A 19,064-nucleotide genomic window follows, 5' to 3' on the forward strand; every position below is an offset into this window, starting at 1 on the left:
TTAGAATTGGTGGCAATTGAAATGTGCTAGGCTTGTAGACTAAACTGGTTTTGAACGCTTATTAATTGGATTTTTATAGATATTTCAGGTGTCAAAAGCTAAGGAAAGGATATTTGAGGGAGATTCTTGTAGCAGATAACATAATATGGAGAAATTTGTGTTTGTTTTGAAAAAATAAATTATAACTAACTAAATAAATAATAATAATAATAATTTCTTGGCCTTTCTTTTCATCAACATTATGTGACAATGTAAATAATATAATTATGGTGCAATGTAAATGATGATTAATAAAAGATCTTGCAAGCATTGGTACCTTTCCCAGTTACTTGTAATGAAGCACACATATAGGTGGTGTTACTTGTACACTAGTCACTAGATGTCCAAAATGATTGTGAACCATAGCGGTTTAAGTGCCTTACAAACTATAGCCAAATCAATTAAGCAGTTATCAATGCACCTATGTTAGATTAAGCTAATCATGAATCATGATGGATTGGAACAAAATGTACAACCCACTGATTTGGCAGAGATTCTCGGTTATACATGCCAATCACTTGTTATCAGTTATAACAAGGAGTGGCTAAAGTGGGTTGAAGTGAAAGGCCTCTTGATATGGAGAGATATTGAAAAAGCTATAGTATTGATGTGTGGGAGGGTCTTTGGATTCTATGGGTCCAGGGATTTGAAGCCAAAACAATTGGTAATTTGGATTTGCAAAGCAGTTTTTAATTGTAGCTGATCTTGTATACCATGAGGCTCTAGATTTGAATGAGGCATCACTTAGTACTAGTGGGACCCACACTATGCACAAGAATATGTAATTATTTTATAATGTTATATAATACATAATTTATCTTCTAAAATATTTTTAAGATTATTTATTAAAATTAGTTAATGTATTTTTTTCATAAAAATATTTAATTTTAGGTGTATTAAACTATTAGTTTAATTGTTTACAAAACCTACCAAGGGCACCAATTTTTTTACTAAATTAAATGATGCTATGTTGCTTTCTTTGTCAACTAATGAAAATTTTAGTGTTCACTAAAAACAAAAAAAAAATTATATATAAATTTTATTTTCTTTCTGCTTAAAATTTTCATATAATCCTATTATATGCTAAAAAATTTCAACTTGTGGTCCTGTATTTTAAAATTGTATTTAATCTCAAACGATTACATTATCATCTAATTTTATAGTTTTATTTACATGATTTTGATTTGTCTTTTTGAATACATTGCTTAGAGCATTAATCTCTATCTCTCTCTCATGTGAGTTCTGTCTCCTCCGCCTTTTGCTGCTTATTGTGACCACCATCTTGGTGGTGATCTTTTTCTCACCACGAAATTACTAGCGTGTCCTATTTTAGAATTAGTGACTAGTGCGGTTGTTGTTGTGCCACGCCAGAAGACTTCAAAAGTAAAAGGGGAAAGAATTTAAAAAGTAATAGTGTTGTGGACTAATTGAAAAGTAGAGAATTTCTCTATTTGGATGGAATCAGCCACTCTTGAAATATATGTATCCATAGAAAAGCTTCAAAAATGTTCAGCTCAATTGAGTGTTGGGCTACCCAAACTCTGGTCAGTGGAAACTAGACCTTTTTTGTGCTTGACTCAACCTACGCTAGCTTGCTTAGTATATGAGCTTTATCAGCTTCCCTAAAATCAACTATCTAATATCTGTTAATTTACTTATACATATTCGCAATCCAAAACCATAATTTGTTGTCATAGATGTTTTTCATTTCCGTTGTTGTTGTTGTTATCATTATCACATCATTATTATTATTATTTTCCCATTGATGTCTGCTAGTTTGAGAAACTGATATGCCAGAGTAAGGAATATAATTCAAGCATAGTGATAATTGAATTTTTGTGATTGCAAATTAGGGTGGGAAAGGCTGGGGCTTTAGAGACTTTATGCAAACAAGCCTATGGGGCAGAGCAATATCAAAAGCTAGGAATTTATACTTACACTGACATCTTCTCTTATTCTAGTTTGTATCCCAATATCTATCCTATGAATTTTTATAAATAAGCTACTAATACTCATAGGCCAAGATCCTTCAATCTCACTATAGCACACATGTACTCCATATGCCTCATCCCTAACCTGTTTTCATACGCTATACTACAATCACTTAACTCACTACTTCCAGACTCAAGAGTCTGGTCCTTCCAATGCTCTTTAGTTCATGTGCAACTCTTTGTTTCCATATTCCCCTTTGTTGGGCTCTAGGTTCTAAATTAAAGTTAGGCATGTGTGTAATTGCATGAATAACAACAAAAATATTAATTTTTTTACTTTACCCTAAAGCACAATGGATAAACTATAATATTGAAAAAAGCATTAAAGGTAAAACGGTTTAACCTAAAGGCAAGGAATAAAGTGTATTTTATAAAATAATAAAAGTAGGACTAAAACTCATTTTCATTCTTAAACTTTCAGCAAGAAAGGAATCAGCAAAGTGCATCCTAATGCACTATCTATTTTTTGTGTTGGTAGAGCTCAAGCTTCTTGACAAGCATAATTGAACTTGATTAACTTGACTAAAACTAACAGCCTAAAATCTGTTTATTTACTTATACAAATTAGTTAATCAAAAGAATAATTCTTAGTCAAATGCCTATCAAATCTATAGTTATTGTTGTTTTCATCATTATATCATTGTTATTATGTCACCATAAATGTCGGCTAGCATGAGAATCTGATATGTCAGATTAAGGAATATAATTCAATCATGATGATAAGTGAATTTTTGTGACTGCTAGGCAGTGCGGGATGGCTGGTGCATTAGAGACTTTATGCGGACAAGCCTACGGAGTAGAGCAATATCAAAAATAGGAACTTATACTTACACCACCATCATCTCTCTTATTCTGGTTTGTATCCCTATATATATCCTATGGATATTCACAGACAAATTACTAATACTCATAGGACAAGATCCAACAATCTCACATATAGCAGACATACTGTGTATGCCTCATCCCTAACCTGTTTGCATAAGCTATACTTCAACCACTAATTCGCTATTACCAGATTCAGAGCCTGATCCTTCCAATGCTCTTTAGTTCATTTGCAGCTCTATGTTTCCATATACCTTTTTGTTGGATTCTCGTTTTTAAATCAAAATTAGGAAGCAGTGCAGCTGCATTAGCCTCTGCTTCATCATAGTTGTTGGATGTGCTCATGCTTGGGGTGTACATGAAGTACTCTTCAGCTTGTGAGAAAACTCTTGCCGTATTCTCAAAGGATGTCTTCTTTAGCATGAGGGAGTTATTTCGCTTTGCTGTTGCTTCGGCTGCAATGGTTTGGTAATTTTCTGTTTTGTTCTTTCTTTCAAGATTTTTTTAGTATTCATTTTTTGGCTACATGTATTAAGTCTCTTAGCATTTTTCTGCATGCCAATCATAATCCTCTTGATGGTGGTCGTTTGAGGGTCTTATTTTGCTTTCTGGCCTTTTACCTAATCCAGAATTGGAGACTTCAGTGCTTTCGCTATGGTATGCTTCTTTTCCATATTTACTATATGAGATTACAATAGAATGCTTCTAATTTTTCACTGCTTGCAGTCTCACAATTACTAATTTGTACTACAACATACCAACAGCAAGGTTGCGGGTTTCAAATGAGTTGGGAGCTGGGAATGCACAAGCAGCTAAATGACTGTTATAATGGTTCTTGTAGTTGCAGAGATTTATTGTAGCCGTGATTCTCTTCTTCTGCCATGGTGTTTTGGCCTATGCCTTTCGCAGTAAGAAGGAAATTGCAAATATGGGTCCTTTGCTTTGTCTTTTAATAGTCATCTTTCAGGTAACTTTCTCACATTTGAGTTGGAGCTAAACTTTTGAAACTTATAACTTCTTAATTCTTATCAATTCACTTGATACTATAGCTATACTATCAAATACACATAGTTCATTATTCATTTAGAATATTTCTTTGCAATTAAAAAGTTAACTAATGGTGTATAAAGATTTAAAAAAGCTTAGTCTTGGAAGTAATCTTCTTTCTGGGTTATAAAATAGCCTTATATCTTTAGTAGGAAATGTTTATGTAGTAGTTATGCCATAGTCATAACCATCATAATCATATTGTGTATATTTCTTCAAAATAGATCAGCATATGATACCAATGTAGAAGTTGTGATTCTTCCTTGATATTGCTTGCCATTAACTGACAAAGTTATTTTGTGCTATATATGCATTAGGGTCCCCAGAGGAAGTGATTGGCAGGATATTGGAGCCTATGTAAATCTTGAGGCATATTATCTGGTTGGGGTTCCAGTAGGTGTTGTTTTGGCCTTCGTTGTACACTTGAAAGGAAAGGGTCTTTGGATGGGAATACTGACAGGGTCTACTGTAGACGCATTTCTGCTTGCTCTTAATGTTAGGACATATGTGATTTACTTGTTAGAAACATATGTCACTATTTTATGTAATTGACTAATCCTTTGACAAAACGCACTTTACTTGTATTTGGGTAGATCTAAGATGCGTTTAATACTTCAAAGAACAATAGTTCAAGTCTAGTATTGAAGCCATGCAAGTCTGTCCAAGAAACAAGTGAAGAAGTGTTGATTCATTAAAGCTCGACACTTGCTTGACACTTCCTCGATAGATCGAGAATTACTGAGCTTTACGAAATTCAGATTTCCAGATCTGATTTTCTGCCCATGCTGACATGTATGTGTAAGGTTTCTTTTCTCACAACCTTAGACATATATAAGACTTATTTTAGAGGCCGTCACATATGAGAATATAAGGAGAACATATGCAAAAGGTGACCGATGCTTTATTCTCTCTGAAGGAAGCTACTGCGTCTCTACGCCTTAGGGTTTTGTAACCAAGTGCTTCTTGATCTTCATTGTTGATGAAGTGAAGAACTTTGCAACCAACATCTTCTTCAAGTTGGTGATTAAGGCGCGTACTGGGATCCGCGCAATTGGTTAGTCACTTATTGGGATTCGTGCATCAAAAGGGTGGCGTTCATATATTGAAGAGTTCAGAGGTTTTGAAGCGGTAGAAGATTTCTGCTGTGAGTTCATCTACGGGGATTGTAGAGTCTAGGGACAAAGGTTTTATACTAGATCTGAAACTTCTCTTTACTATAGTGGATTGTTTTTTGGGAAGGTTTTACCCCATATTTTTTACTGTAAAACTAGTTTGTTTCATTAATTTTCCTAGGTCATCATATCTTGTCTTATTTAATTTTTTTCCACTGCATGATATTGATGTTTGTTTGTTTTAACAAGGTTTATTCATAATTAATCTAATTAACAACTTGGGTTTAAAACTTGTTAATTCTATCAACCGGAGTCTAATTTTCCCAACCAGTGGTATCAGAGCGGGTACACTCTGATTGGATTAATTTCTTGAGTGTGATCTTTGACCCCGTTGTTATGGAATCTCTTGATTACTTTGATGTGCATAATCTTGTGTTAAATGATGATGATGATGATATTCAAGATGCCTATTGCAAGCTTTATAATTTTTGTATGAAATCTCTTGAATGTTCTACAAAATTAAAAGCTAATTTTAAAAATGTCAAACTTGAAAGAGATGAATTGATTGCAAAATTGGATGAAGCTAATAATTTGAATGAGAATTTTAAAAATCAAATTTCATCTCAGGTGGACAAAATTAAAAGTTTGGAAGAGCAACTAGTTGAATCTAAAACTGAAGTTGAAAAATTAACTAGTGCCAAATTTGTTGTTGAACCTAACTCAAAAGAAAAAGATTTTTATATCCCTCCATTTTATAGGAATAATGAAGAGTTGAAGGCTAATATTGCTAGGATAGACAAAGGTGAAAATTCTGATGTTAACGCTGAAGTTTCTAAACCTATATTTAAAACTCCTCCTAGGTTAAATGAAAAATCTGAATTTGTCCCCATTTGTCATCATTATCGTATTGTTGATCATATTAGGCCAAATTGTCCTTAGTTGAGGTCTCTATCAACCTCTAAGGTTAGACCTCCCTCTGGGAAGCATAGTAATTCGAAAACTACTCATGTTTGTCACCATTGTGGTGTTGCTGGACACATTCGTCCTAATTGTTTTAAGTTGTATCCTTATAAGCAAGTGTCCAAACGGTCACAGGTTTCCTCTTAAGGACCTACACCTTTGTTTGGAGAGTTATTAAAAGTCTTGAGCTTTTTAACTCAATTTCAGGAGAATTTTAATTCTTCTATGTCCTTTAGTAGATGTTGGGGTACTTTTCTTTACACCTAATGATATTTAAATAACACCCATTTATTTTCCTTTCAAATGTATTATTGGACATGCTTAAATACCTTTTCCAACTATCACTGTGCTAGCCCACAACCTTTCTCCTTTCTACCACAAAACTAAGCTACGCTATAGGACCCAATACTTTCTCATAAAAACCCGAATTATTTAGTAAAGGAGATAAAATGTAATCTTTTCTAAAAAACCAAGAATACTTATGCTTGGTGTGGTGGGCCTTTTTGTGGTAAAAGTGGGCTGGACTGCCTCCTGCAGTATTGGGCCCGAGTATTCTGAGTAAGGGAGTTGAGATCGGTTCAACTGCAACTCAATTTGGTCCAGTTTGTGCGCAAACTATGTCTCGTCTGCCAGGAGCACGCTTACAGCGGGCAGAACGTGGTGCTTATCCTCTGTTTCTGCCATAAAAGTAACTTTTCTCCAGTTTTTGCCGCAAAAGGAACTTTTCTCCAGTTTTTGCCGCAGGACTGACTTTTTTGCTATGTAGCAAAACTTTCTGCTGTGCAATAAAGCTGTCTGCTGTGCTTTAAAGTCTTCTGCCGTGCTTTAAAGCCTTCTGCCGTGCAGTAAAGCTTTCTGTTGTAAAGCCTTCTGCTGTGCAATAAAGCTGTCTGCCGTGCATTAAAGCTGTCTGCTGTGCTTTAAAACTGTCTGCCGTGCAGTAAAGCCTTTTGCAATGTGAATGACTACTCTTTGTTTTTACTGCAGAAATACTATTCTACTTCCTGCACATAAACAAATCTAAAAACCCAAAGAAAATACCCATCAAACAAATGTTAGTTTAAATGGGTTAGCATGTTCTCAAATATATACATACATATATGAGTATATATACTTATATGTATTCACATAAACATATATAAAATATATTTTTTGCAGAACATGAGAGACAATATATATGTATATATATACTTATGGCAGGATAATGATTAATTTGTACCAAAAGTAAATCACATAATAACAAGGTAAACATAATGAAAAGGTGCTACAGCAGAATAAGCAGTACAGCAGGTAAAGATACCACAACAGGACAACTGATGCAGCAGACGTGATAAAAAAAAAGTGCTACAGCAGGATGACTAAATACAGCAGATATAAGTTATAATGAAAGAAATCAAATATATTTGCAATCAAAATCAAGTATTGAATCTTCCCATAGGATAAGTAAACCAAGAAAGAACCCAAACCCCAACTTGAACAACCTTGTCATAAGCTTTTGCCATCAAAGTTGTGCATTTTGGAGAATAGGCTTAAATTGCTACTAGTTATTACTTTTGGGGACATCAAAGAGTGGGTTTGCTAAGAGAGAGGGAAAAGATGGTCTATTGATGCACGCCCCTATTCCTGCCGTATTTTCTCTCTTTGTTTTACCACTTTCTTTCTTTCTCTCCGTTTTTACTCTTAGTTTCTTATTATTCTCCTGCCGTGGGTTGTTCCCCCATTTTTGGTCTTTCCTTTTCTTGGGTACCTCTCTCTGGGTGCTTACTACTCTCTTACCATGGGTTTTCCTCCTTTAAGTGCTTCCCTTCATTGGGTCTCTCTCTTTCGGTGTTTTTTCTCTCTTCCCCTGTTTTTCCTTTTCTTCCTTTGTTTTTCCCTCTTCCTTTTGGTCCCCTTTAATCTGCCGTGGTTACCTTCCTTTTATAGTGAACTCATTCAATGGGATTTCTCCCTCATGGGCCCTTGGGTATGGATTTGCAAAATTGGGCATCAACATTCAGCCCCCTGAGCATATGGATTGCTCCTGCAATTCGTATGCGAAAACTCATGCAGTTTTCTTTCATGGGTTGTTTCACAACTCACATGCGAATGCCTCTCTTTAGCTCGATTGTTTCTGCTGATTGCATGCATGTTATTATTTGACTTGTGCCTGCTGGGCCTCTTTGGGCCTGCTGTGCCTCTTTGGGCCTGCTGTATGCTTTCCAAATTTTAGTAGCCCAATACTATCATTGGGCTTGTACTCATGCTGTTTTGGGCTTTCTTGGCCCATTTCATTGCTTTTGGGCTCCTTTGTCCCATTTTATTCTTTTGGGCATCCTCAGCCCGTTTCATCACTTTCGAGCTCCTTTGTCTCATTTGGGCTCCTTTGTCCCATTTTATTCTTTTGGGCATCCTCGACCTGTTTCATCACTTTAGGGCTCCTTTGTCCCATTTTTTTCTTTTGGGCATCCTCGGCCCGTTTCATCACTTTCGGGCTCCTTTGTCCCATTTTTTTCTTTTGGGCATCCTCGACCCGTTTCATCGCTTTCGGGCTCCTTTGTCCCATTTGTTTTCCCTTCGCATTACCATGGGCTTTTACTAACTTCATTGGACTTCCCCGACCCAATTACCTTATTCTCATCCTTGGGGCTCATGGGCTTGCCATCAACCCCTTACTTTCTTTGTTTTCATTACTTTGGGTCTGCCGCGGCCCATTCTCACTTTTTCACATCATATACTGCCCATGGTTTGCTTTTTCTCTCTTTCTGGGCTCCCTAAGGCCCATTTACCTCTTCAAGACCCATTTGTTTATCTCATGGGCCTGTGATCCATTATTTCTGCCATTCGGGCTTAATGGATTTTTTTCTCAATTTACTAACTTTTTTCTTCCCATATTGTTGGGCTTCTTCTTGCTATTGGGCCCCCTTGCCAAAGTGGGCATCAACACTACCCTCATTCAAAGGGATTGTCAATGATGATGATGTGTGCATCCTTCTCTTCTTCATCATTTCCTTGCTTGTTTCTTGGTTTGCTTCTTGGAAATTTCTTGTGATCTTGGACTTCTGCAATGGTACTCATTTCTTTATGTCTGCGACAATTTGTATACTTATTTCTTCACGTTTCTGCAGTAGCACGTACTCATTTCTTCGCTTTTGGGGGACAAATACTCTTTTTTCTACTTCTGCAGAATATGTAAACACTTTCTGCTGCAATACATGCACTTATTGCTCTTCGTTAATACACCTCTTACTCTGCTTCTGCTAGAGCAGCATCTATACTGTATGAAGTGAAGGTTGTGGCAGATTCTGCAGTAAAAGAATTAGGCTTGACTGCTTCAACTAACTTACTTCCCCCATGTATTCCTCTAAGTGTGTAGATCAAAGGGTGGCTTCGCTCCGTTTTCTTGTGCCTTCTTCTTCTCTTTGCATTCAGATATCTTCATTTATTTTGCTCAAAACAAAGCATAGAGCTAACATTACAAGCCCTCATCATAGTAGAGTATTCTTTCATTTGTTGATAATACTTTCTGCCGTGTTGAAGAACACATGTATTCTTTGCCAGGATGAAGTTTCTACGGAGAAGGATGTTGGGTCTTGTAGAAAGGCAAGTTTCTTTCAGTGATGATATATTTATGGAAGGCCTCCTTATTTAGAGCTACTACTAACATGGGCAAATGTATTGTTGCAATAGTAGAGGACCTTTTAGCCCCCAAGATCATCAATACTCTTGTACCTTTGCTGTTTGCATTGCGGGCTATTTCTGATTCTGCCATAAATTCTGGTTCTGCTGCAAAATTGATCTTTCCGCAGAAGTGACTGAGTCTGCCACTCATTTTAAGGCGCCTACAAGTGGTGCCACTATAGATATTTTTTCCAAGGGGAAATGAGGATGCTTTCATGAGAAATCTTCACTTTCTAAACACTTTCTTTGTCATTCTGCCACAGCAACTATTGATTCCTTCGTGTTTGCTTTTTTTTTCTTTAACATATTCTTCTTGTCATTTTGCCACAGCCGCTGTTGGTGAGGATATCACTGCCTCTTTGATGAAAAGGCATAGATGTTGTGAACTAAATCTCTTACTTTGTTGTAGTCTTCCGCAGATCTTATTTCTCCCAATTCTTCTTTCTCATGTTGCTAAGCTTAGCAGTGTCTTTCCAATTCTTGTGGAAGGTGGTCTGCCACTGAGTGTATTGCTAGAAAGATGTTTAGATTTCATCGTTGATTTCCACCTTTTGTTTCTGCTGTGAGTTCCTTTGTTGAGCTTTTCTGCGGAGCACTCTTGAAGCCTTAAAGTCTCACGAAGAGCATCTATTTTCTGCTGTAGTGCTTGTTGGTTCACCTATACATATGTTTCTGCCAGAGTGCTTGTAGGCCTTCTCTTCTTGCCTCCTTTCTTTGCTTCTTTGATATTTGCCACAACAAGGGTGGTAGAATTTCTTCTCATGGATTCATTGTTGACCACGGTAGGTTGCAACAAATTGCATGGGTGATGCACTATGCCATATCATGAAGTTTGAAGTTGCTGCAGACCAAGTGGCAGATGGATGTATACTTGCTGAAGTGCCGCAATTAATACTTATTTCATGGTGGGTAATGTTGCTGCTGCATATTGACACTTTAAGCGCTTTGCGGCAGGCTTTCTAAATCTGCTGCAGAATGGGCCTTAGCCCCTCAGCATATGAGATAATTGGATGAGTCCTTAGCTTTTTGAAGAAGGCTTTTCGTATTTTCTGTGGAATAAGACAGCCCCCGGTATGTGAGAATGAGTCCTTAGCTTTTTGCAGAAGGCTTTTTGTATTTGTTGCAGAATAATACAGCCCCCAACGTATGAAAATAAGTCCTTAGCTTTCTGCGGAAGCCTTCCCAGATTTGCCGCAAAATGAGACTTAGCCCCTCAACATGTGAGACAATTGGATGGGTTTGATGTTGCTTTCTCTTGGTGTTGATGCTCCATCATGCGGTTCATGCATTTTCTTTGGCTTCGTTCCACCGCAGGCACAATTGCTTCCCAAGTATCTTCTGCTACATATGATTGTGGCTATAACTTTTTTGCAGATTCTTTCCAAAGACTTGCATCATGGCTCCTTTGCGGGTTTGATTGAGTGTAGCCCCCATTATGGGCTTTTGCCAAGAACTCACAACCATGGTTCCTTTGCTGGCTTCTAGCCAAGAATTCATAACCACGACCCTTTTGCTGGCTTTTGCTACTAAGACCCATATTTCATGGGTTTCTTCTTTGCTTGCTTTGATTATGGGCATATTTAGATGGAGCTTGCTACGTCTCTTACTTCATGGTTGGCTAGTAATAGCCAAAAGTCAGTGGCTTCTAATATAGAATTTTCCCATGACATACCCACATCTTTCTAGGACATCATGCTTCTTTATTCTTGTGGCAGAATGCCCTTGCAGCAGAAATCCTTTAATAAAAACCATGTAATAGTTTTCTATAGCAAGAAGATAAGCAACTCTATTCACGGCAGAATGTGTGCGAGCAATTGTTTCTACCATTTCCCTCTTGTACACAAGCTAAAAGAAGGAGCTTTGAGTTTGTCATTGTTGCAAAGTTCTTCTAGGATGAGACATGGGTATCAATGAGCTTCATAACTTGAAAAGTGACGGTGGAGTTGCGCAACACAAGTGATCTGATACATTCTTTCTTAGAAATATCATAAAGATCATGATCATTAATGCCACTCTAGGCATAAATCCTCTGAGGTGCTTCAAAGAAAACTTCTCAACTCTTCAAGGTTGTTGAATCGGTTTGCTAGACTCGATAATGGACAAAGAGCAGTTTGCAAGCAGCTTGTAGATTTGGGCTTCTCTATGGAGAGTACGAAGTGGCTGAGTGATTGGCTTCGTTCCAAGGTCTGGATTTAATTTGGACATAAGCAACTTGAAAAGGACTCCGTTATGCAAAAAGTAACGTGTTGTCAGCCTCCGAAGCTTGTATCTTTCACTGTGCTTTTGCGGCAGGATACCTTCTGTCAAGTACTGTATGAATGGGCTTCTCTAGTCCTTGCTGATGAACACAGCGAAACTTTCCTCTCTGTCTGTCGCAAGCTGACAAGTCCCACACTGTCTGCTTTTGTGGCAGGATGCCTTCTGTCAAATACTGTATGAATGGGCTTCTCTAGTCCTTGTTGATGAACACAGCGTAACTTTCCTCTCTGTCTGCCGCAAACTGGCAGGTCCCACACTGGGTTTGAACTCGGTCTGCGTCTTTACCCATGCTTGGCCAATAGAAGTTTGCCCTTTGAAGTCTGCGGTAAAGGCTGACCTCTCCGTAGGATCCGTAAGTCAAGATCCCACCTGGCATTCTGCGGTGCAATTCTCCTCTTACCAAGGTGTAATCTTTTAGCACCTTTAGTTCTGCGGCACCTTCTCCTTTTATCAAGCCTTCCCTTATAGGGATTCGCCAATCCCCTTCACACTATTCCTTCTGAAACCTTTCTTTCAACATCTTAATAATAGATTCTTTCCTCTTGCTGACTTCTATCATGGTGCTATCCCCTTCGAAAATTATTTGTGAGCCTCATGCGGCCAACGCATCCGCAAACCGGTTTTCGTTCCTTGGAGTATGTTCTATTTCAAAGGTTGAAAACTTTTCCTCCATCTTCTGGGCCATTGCTCTGTATGGGGCTAGGCTGGGTTCCTTTAGAGAGGAGCTCCCCTTGGTCTGGCAGACCACCAAGTTTGAATCACTCATCACCTTTAAGTGATTGATCCCCATTTCAAGGGCCGTGGCTAATCCAGTTAGATAGGCCTCATATTCTGCCGTATTGTTAGAACAGAGAAATTCTAACTTGAATGAGAGCACCACAACCTTGTCTTCTTCATGATACAAAACTACTCCCACTACTCCTGATTGAGTGGTAGAAGACCCATCAAATTTCATTACCCATTGCTCTCTGACTTCTCCTGCCATAGCCACCTCTCTTGGGTCCTCATCATCCAACGAGAATTCTTCTTCTCCTGGGAATTGTGCCAGCAAGTCTGCTATAGCTTAGCTCTTTACTGCCTTGGGCGTTCCCGCTTTCAAGTTGTATTGTGACAATTGTAGCAACCACTGGGATATTCTGCCGGAAAGGATTGGCTACTGCAACAAGGCTTTGATTGCGTGAGACTTAGTCATTAGCCACACTTCATAGGCCAGGAAATAATGGCGTAGTCTCTGTAAGGCATATACTATGGCCAGGCATGCCCTTTCTGCCCTTGGGTAACGAGTCTCTGCATCCTTCGGGGCGCGGCTGACGTAATAAACTGGTTGCTCAATGCCACCTTCATCTTCTTGGGCGATCAACGCACCTATGGCATACGAGTTGGTGGCTAGGTAGAGCAACAATGGCTTCTTGTGGATTGGGGCTTGCACAGTAGGGAGGTTCATCATAATCTGTTGTAGCCTTTTGAAGGCCATCTGCTGTGCTTCTCCCCACTCACAGCTTTGCCCCTTCTTGAGTAATTTGCTGAAAGTAGAAGTAATTGATGCCAATCCAGGGATGAATCTTCAGATAATGAGACCTTCCCCAAGAAACTCTTCAACTCCTTTACTGTGGCTGGAGGTTTTATGGTTGCTATGGCCCTAGCTTTGGCTAGGTCCACATCTATTCCTCTGTTGTGAACCAAGAGACCTAGGAATTTCCCAGAGGACACCCAGAATGCACACTCTAGAGGGTTCATTCTCAGTTTGAAAGCTCTACATCTCTTCGAATAGCTTTCTCAACAAGTGGAAATGTTCTACTCTCCTCTTTGATTTCACCACTATGTCATCCACATAATCCTCCAGTTCCTATGGGTGTCTTGAAAGCAGTTTTCTCCGTAACCTTTGGCGCCATTCTGATCTGATTGTATTCACTGAATCTGTCCATCAATGAAAACATGGCGCTGCCTGCCGCAGAATCTATCAGTAAATCCATGTTCGGCAGTGGGAATTCGTCTTTCCAGCAGGCCCTGTTGAGATTTCTGAAATCTACAGAACACCTTATCTACCCGTTCTTCTTCTTTACTGGCACTATGTTGGACAACCAGCGCGGGTGCTGAATAGGCTTAATGAATCTTGTGGCTAGCAATTTTTTGGACCTTCATAACTATTTGCCCTTCTATCTCAGTGTGGAATATCCTGGCATGCTGAAATTTTCTGCTATAAAATATTCTACGGACAAACATTCTGCACTTCTAAAATTCAGCAGATTCTGCTGTGAATAGTCTGCCGAAGGATCTGCACTTTGGCTTCTGAAACTTTCTGCTACGAAATATTCTGCAAATAAGCATTCTGCATTGAAATTCAGCAGATTCTGCTGTGAATAGTCTGCTGAAGGATCTGCACTTTGTTTTCTGAAACTTTCCGCTACGAAATATTCTGCCAATGAACATTCTGCATTTCTGGGATTCAGCAGATTCTGCTGTGAACAATCTGCTGAAGGATCTGTACTTCCTGCTACGAAATTTCTGCGGAGGGACATTTTGCACTTCTGGAAAAGTCTACTGGAAGATACTTCATGAAGGAAATAATTATTCGCAGCAGTATAGTAATGATGAAAGTTTTCCTTTGGCTTTTATAGCTTCATTTTTTTTTTGTTTCTAGCTTTTGGCTCTTGAGAGGAAGTAGAGCTAGAATCATTAGGATGGAAAAAATGATTGAAACCTTGTGAGGGAATGAAGGGATTTTTCTCCTCTAAATGCTGAACCCAAAGGTGGAGATGGAGAGAGTTTAGAAAGCTTCTAGTGTTTCCTTAAAAGAAATGAGAGAAAAAGGTGATAAGTGGCTTAGAAAGCTTTTAGGAGAGCTGCATGTTTGAATAAGTGGCTTGCCACATGTCTCACATGCATGATAAGGAGAACAAGTGGCATCTAAAGGATAGGACCAAATATTGTAAAGGCCATCTATTGTAGAGTTCTCAGGATATTTTGTTGTTGTTGTAGAACTCCATGGTGTTGCAGTGATATTTTGCTATTGCATTTTGCTCATGATACTATGTTTTAACGTTGCTGTGTTCTGCTACAGATTTTTGCTACGGTACTGTCCTGCCGTAACGCTGCTACATTCTGCCACAGAATTCTGCTACGGTACTGTCCTGCTATAACGTTGCTGTATTCCGCCACAAAATTCTGTTACGGCACTGTCTTGCTGTAACGTTGCTGCATTTTGCCACAGAATTCTGCTACGGTACTGCCCTGTTGTAACGTTGTTGTATTCTGCCACAGAATTCTGCTACGGCATTGTCTTGCTATAACGTTGCTGGAATATTCTGCCATAGAATTCTGCTATAGGACTGCTATGACATTTTGGATACTTTCCTGAGAGTATAGCTTGAAAGGTTCAAGAACATTTGCATGTCTTGCTTTGGTAAGGACTTGGAAACATGTTTGCGAGGGAGAAATATCTCATTCTCCCCATCTTGATCCCAACTCTCCAGTGAAGTCGCCATTTTAATGTGGTGACTTTTTCACTCACACGTATTTCAAAAAACTACAAACAACATTACTTAACTTCCTCTACCAAACGGGCCCTAAATTTTTGAAGTGTTAAATGCTAAAATTTTTAGTAGAATAATTTTATACGCAGTACGCCCCACCACATGGTCCACATCTGATTGAAAAGGAAACTTAAAACAGAGGTGCATAGTCATAGCTGGTTACCACGAAACTACTCTGTCTCTGTCCTCCATTATCGATTTAAAAAATAATATAAAAATAAAAGCAATAAAAGGATGGACTAAGAAAGTGAGGTAATCAATGACTTTGTGCCATGCTAAAATCCTCAAATAAAAGTAATGGGAAAAGGTATTTGAGACTGACCCCGGAAAAGTTGTGGACTTCGCTATAATTAGGGGATGTGAAATTGTGAACCCAAACACACGGAGAAAGAAAGAACAGAGTACAATCCTTTATTAAACACGCAATTATCATCTAATAGCAATTGAATACGGCTTTGTTTCAAGGGGATTTCGAGCATTACAATCACCACTAGTCTACTGTTATTTCAATTTCCAATTCTATAAGTTGTCATTTTATAACACATACTTTTATTTCTTTCCTTTCATTTTTTTCCCCCTCTTATGTTTTATTTCGTTGTACTTTATTTTGTTATCTATATTACAGTTCCAGATTTACCAGTATATTTCCCATGGTTACCATGAGCACTCAAGGAGCCTCATCGTCATTATCATCTTCTTCTTCTTCAACATTTTGGCAGAGTTTTGGAAAATGTTTTGCAGACCTTGTAAGTGCTGCTTGGCAATGGATGGGCGTTTGTCTCTTGAGTGACGATAGAGAACTTAAGGAAGGAAACTCTAATTCGCTATAGCTCGTAAGAGCAAAAGAAGAATTAAGGTTTGCTATAATCATTCTCTTGATAAACTTTATACATCTTCTACGTTATTTTTTGAGTTAATTACAACTTACCTACTTGTGATTTCGTTGAAATTTAAGTTGCCTAATTATAGTTTAAATTTTTACACTTTACTTACCCACCGGAGCTTTGTTACGTAGGCTTCCATAACCCAGCTTTTCCGTTAAAAAACTCATTTTAATTAAAAAACATATCAAATAACCAGGGTTTGAAATTTTGTAAAAAATGGATGATCAAGTGAACAATGCTCTTGGGCATAGCCAAATTGCCATATCACCCATTCTATTTCAAGCCCAGAAGCCCAACCAGAGAGAGAGGAAAGACAAGTATGAGTGACCAACGCTGTGCAAGTGTGGAGACGTATATTAATTACAATGAATTAGAAACAAACAGCTAAACTGGTCCTGTAATTAAGAAAGACTTCAAACACAGCTTTGTTGTTGTTGAGATCTATTGTTGTTGCTACTTTCTTCTTCAAAGTATCTTTTTTCTAATTAAATTTCACACTCTTGGTCTTGGTTTTCCTTTTTGCTTCATTTGATGAATTGCAGCAGATTCAATGCCAATTCTAGTTTTAATTGTAGTTTATTAAAGCTTCAATGGCAAGGATGGATACTGTTAAAATATTAGCAACATGATGTGTTATACCATGTTGTGTATGCTAGAATGGATGCGGAAGAGGAAGCATATAATAGGAACACTGAGAACACGAGGGTTACGTGGTTCAGCCTTGACGGCCTACATCCACGGAGGAATCCCTTAAGGGCTACATCTTTATTATGTATAAGAGTATAGTACAATAACCTGTGTTACAATGAACCCTAACATGAGTATATATAGGCGACTAAACCATAAACTACTAGTACAAGCAGGAGTGGGCTTGGGCCTATTACATTGGGCTAATATGTCTAATATATATCTCTAACACCCTCCCTCAAACTCAAGGCGGAAGCTCGATGAAGGCTTGAGGTTGGATAAGCATTAGAAGATCACTTGGAGATGCCATGAATAATGCCTTTGAAGAAACCACAATGAAGAATGTGCCAATTGACCAATTTCGGAGTTTCAAATGAAGAAACGGAGTCCAAAATTGGAATCTAAGCGAAAAACTGAGCAAGATAGGCCCTTTCGGAAAAGGTCAACGCAAAAAGTCAAAGTCAAAGTCAACTTGTCCAGGTCAAAGTCAGCTATCAGTGCTCACGGGTCAGTTCCGGGTAGTCCGGGTCGGGTCGGCCGGGTCAACGGTCAGCTAGGTGACGTGGTGCTGACGAGGCGACACTGTTGACGTGGCTGATGTCGAGCTAGGGCTGACGTGGCATTTGCTGACGTCATCAGATGACATCATGGATGACAGCATATCAGTTTCGGCACGTGGCTGTTCCATCGGCGCGTGGAGGAGAAGCCAGGAACTAGGGAGGCGCGTGGAGGCGCGTGTAATGTCGGATGAGGGCCGGAATCTCAGGTTCTGTAGATCGGTGGACGAGGAGGCCGTCATGGCGGCGCGTGTACCAAGAACACGATTTGGAAGTCAGGAATCTGAGGCGACACGTGTGAGTGTTCCAGGAGCCATAGTCGGCGCGTGGGGGCGCGTGCGGCTGCCGTTGGAAGTCGGGTTTCTGGGTTTTGGTCGTGATATGCCGTGGAGCACGTATGTCTTGTTGGTTTCATCAGGCGAAGGCTTGATGTGCATATATCTGATAAGCTAAGTCCCGGCTTTGCTTGAGTTTGTGGATCTTGGACACAGCACTACGCCACGGTGGCTGCGAGATGCCGTGGATTCTAGATCCAGCAGAGAAACATGTGTGACTTCAGATGGTGGTATGCACGTGAGAATCTTCTTTGCTTGCTAGAGATGTTTTGTTTGATGCCAAGAACGAAGTTTGGCTCTAATACCATGTTAAATATTAGCATCGCAACGTGATGTGTTATACCATGTTGTGTATGCTAGAATGGATGCGGAAGAGGAAGCATATAATAGGAACACTGAGAACACGAGGGTTACGTGGTTCAGCCTTGATGGCCTACATCCACGGAGGAATCCCTTAAGGGCTACATCTTTATTATGTACAAGAGTGTAGTACAATAACCTGTGTTACAATGAACCCTAACATGAGTATATATAGGCGACTAAACCATAAACTACTAGTACAAGCAGGAGTGGGCTTGGGCCTATTACATTGGGCTAATATGTCTAATATATATCTCTAACACCCTCCTTCAAACTCAAGGCGGAAGCTCGATGAAGGCTTGAGGTTGGATAAGCATTAGAAGATCACTTGGAGATGCCATGAATAATGAACGAAGTTTGGCTCTGATACCATGTTGAACAAATAATTATTATTAGCAGCAACGTGATGTGTTATACCATGTTGTGTATGCTAGAATGGATGCGGAAGAGGAAGCATATAATAGGAACATTGAGAACACGAGGGTTACGTGGTTCAGCCTTGACGGCCTACATCCACGGAGGAATCCCTTAAGGGCTACATCTTTATTATGTATAAGAGTGTAGTACAATAACCTGTGTTACAATGAACCCTAACATGAGTATATATAGGCGACTAAACCCTAGACTACTAGTACAAGCAGGAGTGGGCTTGGGCCTATTACATTGGGCTAATATGTCTAATATATATCTCTAACAGATACAGAGAAAATCCAATCTCTTTCCTCCCTCTTTCACAATCTAGACACCAGTAAGGTAGTTCCTCTAGTAGTGATCGTACTCCCTCCCTCTCTCTTTTATTAAAACCATGAATCCCCTAT

At 39.0% G+C, this 19,064-nt stretch overlaps 1 pseudogene; it reads left to right on the forward strand.

Moving 5' to 3' along the window:
- The window catches only part of LOC126699310 (protein DETOXIFICATION 14-like), a 52,234-nt pseudogene that overhangs the window by 1,256 nt on the left and 31,914 nt on the right, over nt 1–19,064 (forward strand).

This window comes from Quercus robur, chromosome 9, assembly GCF_932294415.1.
Source record: "Quercus robur chromosome 9, dhQueRobu3.1, whole genome shotgun sequence".
Lineage (NCBI taxonomy): Eukaryota > Viridiplantae > Streptophyta > Magnoliopsida > Fagales > Fagaceae > Quercus > Quercus robur.